At 40.9% G+C, this 7,367-nt stretch overlaps 1 non-coding gene across 1 annotated transcript; it reads right to left on the reverse strand.

Annotated features, from left to right (window-relative positions):
• Positions 1-6,867: 6,867 nt before the first annotated feature.
• On the reverse strand, positions 6,868-6,972 carry LOC112426007 (U6 spliceosomal RNA). Its single transcript, XR_003017253.1, has one exon. It is a non-coding gene; the product is annotated as a U6 spliceosomal RNA (small nuclear RNA).
• Positions 6,973-7,367: the final 395 nt, after the last annotated feature.

The raw sequence follows: 7,367 nt of genomic DNA on the forward strand, positions 1-7,367 counted from the left end.
ATTTTTTTTTTGTATTTTTAGTACAGACGGGGTTTCACCATGTTAGCCAGGATGGTCTAGATCTCCTGACCTCGTGATCCGCCTGCCTCAGCCTCCCAAAGTGCTGGGATTACAGGTGTGAGCCACTGCGCCAGGCCCCTTTCTTTCTTTTTTATGAGGTGGAGTGTCATTCTATCATGCAGGCTGGAGTGAACTGGTGCAGTCTTGGCTTACTGCAGCCTCTGCCTCCCTGGTTCAAGCAATTCTCTTGTCTCAGCCTCCAGAGTAGCTGGGATTACAGGCACGTGCCACTGCGCCCGGCTAATTTTTGTAATTTTAGTAGAGATGGGGTTTCATCATGTTGGCCAGGCTGGTCTTGAACTCCTGACCTCAAGTGACCTGCCCTCCTTACCCTACCAAAGTGTTGGGATTACAGGCGTGAGCCAGCGCACCCAGCCCACTGTTCTTTTTCTAGCCTTCCGGTTGTGAGTATTCATCGCATGGTCAATCCTTCATTGCAACTCCTTGGGCATTAATGAGAATCCATTTTATGTTTCTTTTCTACTCTCTTTTTTTCCCCCCTGGCTTTCTTGGTCCATTTGGACTGCAATTATAAATTTCCTTAGACTGGAAAATGTATAAACAGTTGAAATTTATTGCTCACACTTCTGGAGGCTGAAAGTTCAAGATTAAGGTGCCAGAAGATTTGGTATCTAATCAAGGTTCTCTGCTTCAGAGATGGTGCCTTTTTGTTGTGTCCTTCCATGGTGGAAAGGACGTCGGAGCCCTCTGGGGTCCCTTTTCTAAGGGTACTCATCCTGTTCATGAGGCTCCACCCTCAGAATCTCATCACCTCCCAAAGGCCCCACCTCATAACACCATCTCCTTGGGAATTAGGATTTCAACATCTGAATTTGGGGGTAACACAAACTTTCAGACCGTAGCACTGGTTTACTGCTCTTTAGGGTTGGGGAAAGGTGGTTTGCCGATTACTTCTCCATAACCCTTCATTTTCCTTCTGCCAAATTCTGAATGGGATAAATTCTGTGAAGTTTGGGTAATACTGTGGTATTTTGCCTAATGATATGGGTTTTCCTTGGAGATCTGTGGGTTTATATGCCCAGTCTCCTGCTACCATCCTACCTAGAAGTTTGTTCATATTTGTTTATTTATATTATATATAAGGAAATTGTATTCTTATTTTTATTCTGTGCCCAAAATACAGTACAACTCCCTAAACATTTGTCTCTTAATTTAATTTGGAAAAGACATTTTATTTCCAGAATGAGACAAATTTTATTTGCTCTAGAATTAGCACCAACCTTTCTTAGTGCTATCTGCTTTACCAATATTTCTGTTTTTTTGAGACAGAGTCTCGCTCTGTTGCCCATGCTAGAGTGCAGTGGCGCAATCTTGGCTCACTGCAACCTCTGCTTCCCGGGTTCAAGCGATTCTCCTGCCTCAGCCTCCCGAGTAGCTGGAATTACAGGCACATGCCACTGTGCCCAGCTAATTTTTGTATTTTTAGTAGAGACCGGGCTTCACCATGTTGGCCAGGCTGGTCTTGAACTCCTGACCTCAAGTGACCCACCCGCCTCAGCCTCCAAAAGTGCTGGGATTACAGGCATGAACCACCGAGCCCAGCCTTTTCCAATATTTCTTATTAAATCTCTTATAGTTTTTATAAAACGTTCAAGCCTAAAGGAAATAAATAACAGAATTTTAAAAATTCCGTGGTGCAAATAAACAGTGGACTGATGCAACATCTTGTTCTAGCTTTTCTGCCTTAAAATATATGTATATTGTATGAATTCATTTGTGTTTCTTTCCACTGTGACCATTTTAGTTTAAGCCTCCATCCCCAGCTTCCTGGCTCTACTGGAAGAACCCCCTGTTCCTCTCATTATAAACTTCCTCCAAACTATTCTCCACTTATCATCCATCGAAGCCTTTGAAATCATGAATTACTCTCTATAATCTCTTCTTTTTGCACTTAGAATAAGAGAATAATAATAATAACAATAAAGTGCCAACACTTATCCAAGTCTCACAAAGCCCTGTATAATCCTATCCTTGTCCAACCCTCTGGCTCACACTGTGTTACTCCTCTTTTGTTCCCAGAGAAAAGGTAATTTTCTTGAACAGTAAATAACAGACAAGATGAACGGGAAAATATCCCATTACACCCTTATGCCCAAGAGAAAATATGACAAGTTTTGCTGAGATCCCTCTGGCTAAAAAGTTGCTAATGATAATGAAAACAAAAGGAGAAATTACTTCAACAAATGCAATTTGCTAAAGAGAAAAATAAAAAAAAATTTTTTTGCAAGAGTGTTCTTTTCTCCAAATTGATGCAATATAGATGTAATTTGGCGTGTCCAATGCAGTGACCTCTGTGGGCCAGGACACTGAGATGAAGACCTTGGGAAAAAGAGCTCCAGGGCTGGATCCCTGACAAAATGATTACACAACATATAAATGTGGTTAATGCCTTTAACCGCAAGCAGCTGTCTCCTACATCTGTCCCTCTCCAACCACTGGGTGATGGTCAGCGGCTTGCAAATCCTAGGTGTGGTTTGTTCAGACAAGGACATCCATCTGACTTTATTACAAACTAATCTTAGGAGGAGCAAAGGCCATATTGAAACAGAAAGCCCCAATATCCGAGAGGCCGCTTTCAAATATTTCCCCGCCTTGGCTTTTGTGTTGTTTCCAGCAATTTTATTTTCCTAAGAATGTGGCTTCCGCAGTACCATCTGTTTCCCTATCAGTTGCAACGCCAGGGCGTCAAGCCTGCACACATCTTTCATCGATGTTGCAGGAGGCTCCCAATTGCACAGATATGTGAATGAATTCCCTACCCTGGAAAATCTGAAAATGTGGATTCTCATTTGCAGAAAGAAGCGTGCATTGCTAGTGAATACAAAAAGTGAAATCCACAAAAACATTTCAAAAGGCTATTTGTACTGGAGTCATCTCTGACCACTAATGCTGGTTTTAGGGGTGGAAAACGTTCGTGCATTCTCAAGCACAGCACATTCTTCTTTCTTTGAAGAAGGGAACATTTAGGAGAGAGTATCTTGAAGCCCAAGTTAATTGGGCTTTTGCTTGTCTAACCTATAGGAAGTTCTTTTGGGGCCTGTGAAATGATTAATAAATGCAATGAACGCAAGCAAATATGTAAGGTATGGGTTTCAAAAGCACAATTATGTGGAATAAGGTTTATAGAGGTATGGCTCAGCAGCATGGCTCATGCCTGTAATGCCAACATTTTGGGGAGCCAAGGTGGGAAGATGGCTTGAGCCCAGGGATTCTAGATGAGCCTGGGCAATATAGTGAGGCCCCATCTCTACTAAAAATAAAAATTAAAAAAAATTAGTTGGGCATGGTGAGACGTGCCAGCGGTCCCAGCTACTTGGGAGACTGAGGCAGGAGAATTGCTTGAGCCCAGGAGATCAAGGCTGCAATGAGCTATGATCGTGCCACTGCACTCCAGCCTGGGTGACAAGACTGAGACCCTGTCTCCAGAAAAATTTAAAAAAAAATAAGTAAATAAAAAGGTTTATAGAGATACAAGAAGGGGAATTGTTTGGAATACAATTATTTCCCTTTAGCATTTTATGTCAGTTTTGTAACAGTTTTGATATAGGATGTGCTAAATACCTCAACTTCCGTGTTCGACATATTAGCATATGAGAATCATTTCCTTAAAGCAAATGGAAATAAGAACGTAGCACGTTGGCATGTGTACTCAGTTCACAAACAACATACACTTCACCGTTCAAAACATACGACATTGACACAACGTGAGCAGCCTGCATTCCTAGCTGAGGTTGCACCGACTCATAAACCCACAGAACTGGAAGGCAATGTAGTAAACACGTTCAAGCCTCCCACAAGGCCTGTGAGCAGTGTCTGCTGAAATCAGCATGGCTTGAGTTACAGGTACCTCTTTTGAAGTTTGGTTGGCCTCCCGAGTTATGGAACTGAATATGTTTGCATAGGTTTATAGAACAACAGGACTAGGAAAAAACCTCAGGCCAAGCCATGTTTTTCCTAATTCTGTCTAGGAATAAATGCATAAATCCTAAAATACTTTCGTGACTTTGCAGTGTCACAATTTCTTATTAGGAGCTTGGACTTCTAACCACCTTCAAAAGATGTCTCAAGTGTCATGGCTGATCCAATACAGGTCAAAACACAAAACAAGCTTAAAGGAAGCAAAAACCTGTCCGCAGTATCTTAAGATCCAGTGTAGAATTAATACTTTAAAATATATTTAGCACTTCGAGACCTGACTGGGCAACATGGTGAAACCCGGTCTCTGCAAAAACTATAAAAATTAGCTGGGCATGATGCTGAGTGTCTGTGGTTCCAGCTGCTGGGGAGGCTGAGATTGGAGAATCAATTGAGCCCCCAGAGGTTGAGGCTGCAGTAAGCTGTGATTGTGCCATTGCACTGCAGCCTAGGCGAGTGAGACCCTGTCTCAAAAAATATATATAAATTTATAAATTTTATAAATATGAAATTACATATTATATATAAATAAACTACATATAATATATAACTATATAGTATAAATATGTTTTTATAAAGTTGTATAAAGTTTATACAGTTTTTATAAGGTTTATACAGCTTTATAGATATTTATTTATACAAATAAAGAATATATTATATGTAATAAATCATATATAAAATTTATAAATTATATATAAATATGTAGACATATCTAATTATAAATGTATATAAATATATAATATAAATATATATTTATAATTGTCTATAGATATAATTATAAATATTTATATATAAAATATATATATGTTTAGATATATTTAAATATAGCAGGGGAAACACTGTGTCATCTTTTGGGAGTTCACATGGTCCTGTTAAGGTTTCGATCAATACTCTTTAATGGCTTCTGGTTTTCAACAAATCAAGTGCATGCTTCCTGCTTTTGTTGTAAAGTCCTCAAACGTGTGCCTCTGCCTGCATTCATGACTTATGATTTCTGTACCCCGCCCTTCACAACACCCACACTAAGTGGCTTGTCTTTCTATGTGCCGGCCCCACACCTTGCTTCCTTTACCACATGGATGTCCTCACGCTATTTGTTCCCTATGCGTTTGTGTGCAAATAAAATCCATTCTCTAATGCTGGGCATGCATGGGTCTTCCTCCATGAGATTTCGTGAAGGAAATCTTACGTACTGCTGATGTTGATTGCATTGATTGATCAATTTACAGTCCCAGAGACATATTCTATAGAGGAGATGAGTAAAAGACCAATTAACACGGACTTGCAGACCATCTACCCCAAACGTTGCCTTGTTGAAAGAAGGATTTCGTAGAGAAAACTCTCCCCGCAGCTCCCTCTGTGTGTGGTTCATATACCTCCTAGCCAGGTACAAGGCATGCCACCTTGTAATGCTCCTTCCTGCCTTATTTCTCCCACACTGTGGCATGCACCTGGCTGATGGACTACGCCTCAAAGCTGCTGAAACGCCAGCCTAAGCCACACATGAGGTAACCCATTTTCAGAATGGTCGTTCCAGACACGTGGTGCCCAGATGGGAGCCGCAGTTTGAGCTTTCATTTTTAAAATTTGCTTCCACTGCAGAAATTAACATTCACATAACCGAAGCTTACAGGGAGCCTGTTTACAGTCAATACCATAGGTTAAGATTAGAGATGATGTAATTCCTTAACCATAGACATACTCTCCAAATGCATGAACACAGAGAGGAAAATAGTGTGCAGGCAGCTGTTAAATTGCTCCCTGATGACTTCCCCTCTGCCACGTGGACTCTCTTCCTTTGACATGGTCTGTCTAGTCTTGTATTAAAAATAAAATCTCCCTTATATTAACGAAATACAAAATATTAATGTATTTCAGACTCCAACTGAAATTTACAATGGAATCTACACCACCGGCTCTCCTGGGTCTCCAGTTGTAGATAGCAGATCAGTTTTCAACCTCCATAATTGCCCAGGCTGCCCTGCAGTGGCACAATCACAGCTCATTGCAGCCTCGACTTCCCAGGCTCTAGTAATCTTCCAGTCTCAGTTTCCCTGAGTAGCTGGGACTACAGTCATGTGCCTGCACACCCAGCTGTGTATTTCCTCTTATAGGGATATAAAATTATGTCATTCGTCTTCTTGTTGACTTGTAACCACCATGAAAGCATGACTCTTGTCTGTCTTATCCTCTTCCCCATCTCCAGAGCTTGGCACACACTAGCAGCTCTACAATTAGTTGTTGCATAAATGGCAAATGAAGGAGTATTGCATTCTCTGCCTAGAAGTCCCTGCCCCCTCTCCCTTCCCCAGAAGAAAACTTCTTACTGGCTAAGATGCTGTTCTCACCTCAGTGCTTCCAAAGGAGCCTCAGCAGGTCAGGGTCTATCACTTCATGTGTATTTATCCCCAAATTCAGATATTATTTGGCTCAAGGAATGCACTGCAAATATTTACAGAATGAACCATTGAAGGAAGACAAGAAACATGCATGAGCAAATTCTCTGTTTCTGTTATAAGAGGCTGTGTCAGTCAGCTATTGGCACATAACAAAGAATCCCAAAATGCAGCGGGTTAAAAAAAATCTATGTTATATACTCACTGTTACATGGGACAAAAATTCAGCCTGTACTCAATGGGTGCTTCTGAGGTCTACCAAGCAGAGGCCCAGAATGATGCTGAGAATTTTGCAATGCACGTGGCAGCTTCCATGACAAATAATTTTCTGTCCCCAAATGTCAATAGTGCGAATGTTCAACAACAAAACCCTGCTTCCTCTAAGTCTGAGTTTATTAGGTACATTTCTTTTCTTTTTTGACTTTATTTACGTGTGTGTGTGTGTGTGTGTGTGTGTGTGTGTGTGTGTGTTTGTTTAATAATGAAATGCTTCACGAATTTACCTGTCATCCTTGCATGGGCCTTGCTAATCTTATCTGTATCATTCCAATTCTAGTATATATGCTGCCAAAGTGAGCACATTAGGTACATTTTTATCTTCCAAGTCACTGCAGGCTACAGTTTTGCTCTTCCAACACAACATACCACTGGTTGCCATTTTTTTCTAGCCTTTGGTAGCAGTTACCTTACTATTTTCCCAACCTTCATTCACCACTCAGTTTCAAAGCCAATGAAGCATGTTTTAAGCTTTTGTATGAGAGCAACCCCCCACCCACTTCAGGTATGAATTTCAGGATCTGTTACCTAATTTTTTTTAATATAAAATCACCTACAAGCTTAGTGCCTCAATATCACAAACATTGTATTTGCTCATATGTCTGTGAATCAATAACTTGGACTGGGTTCAGTTGGGCAGTTCTTCTGTTGGTCTTGCCTGGGGTCTTTCAGGCAGCTTCCATTATCTGGCAGCTTGAT

Source organism: Macaca nemestrina, chromosome X (genome assembly GCF_043159975.1).
Source record: "Macaca nemestrina isolate mMacNem1 chromosome X, mMacNem.hap1, whole genome shotgun sequence".
NCBI classification, from domain to species: Eukaryota; Metazoa; Chordata; class Mammalia; order Primates; family Cercopithecidae; genus Macaca; species Macaca nemestrina.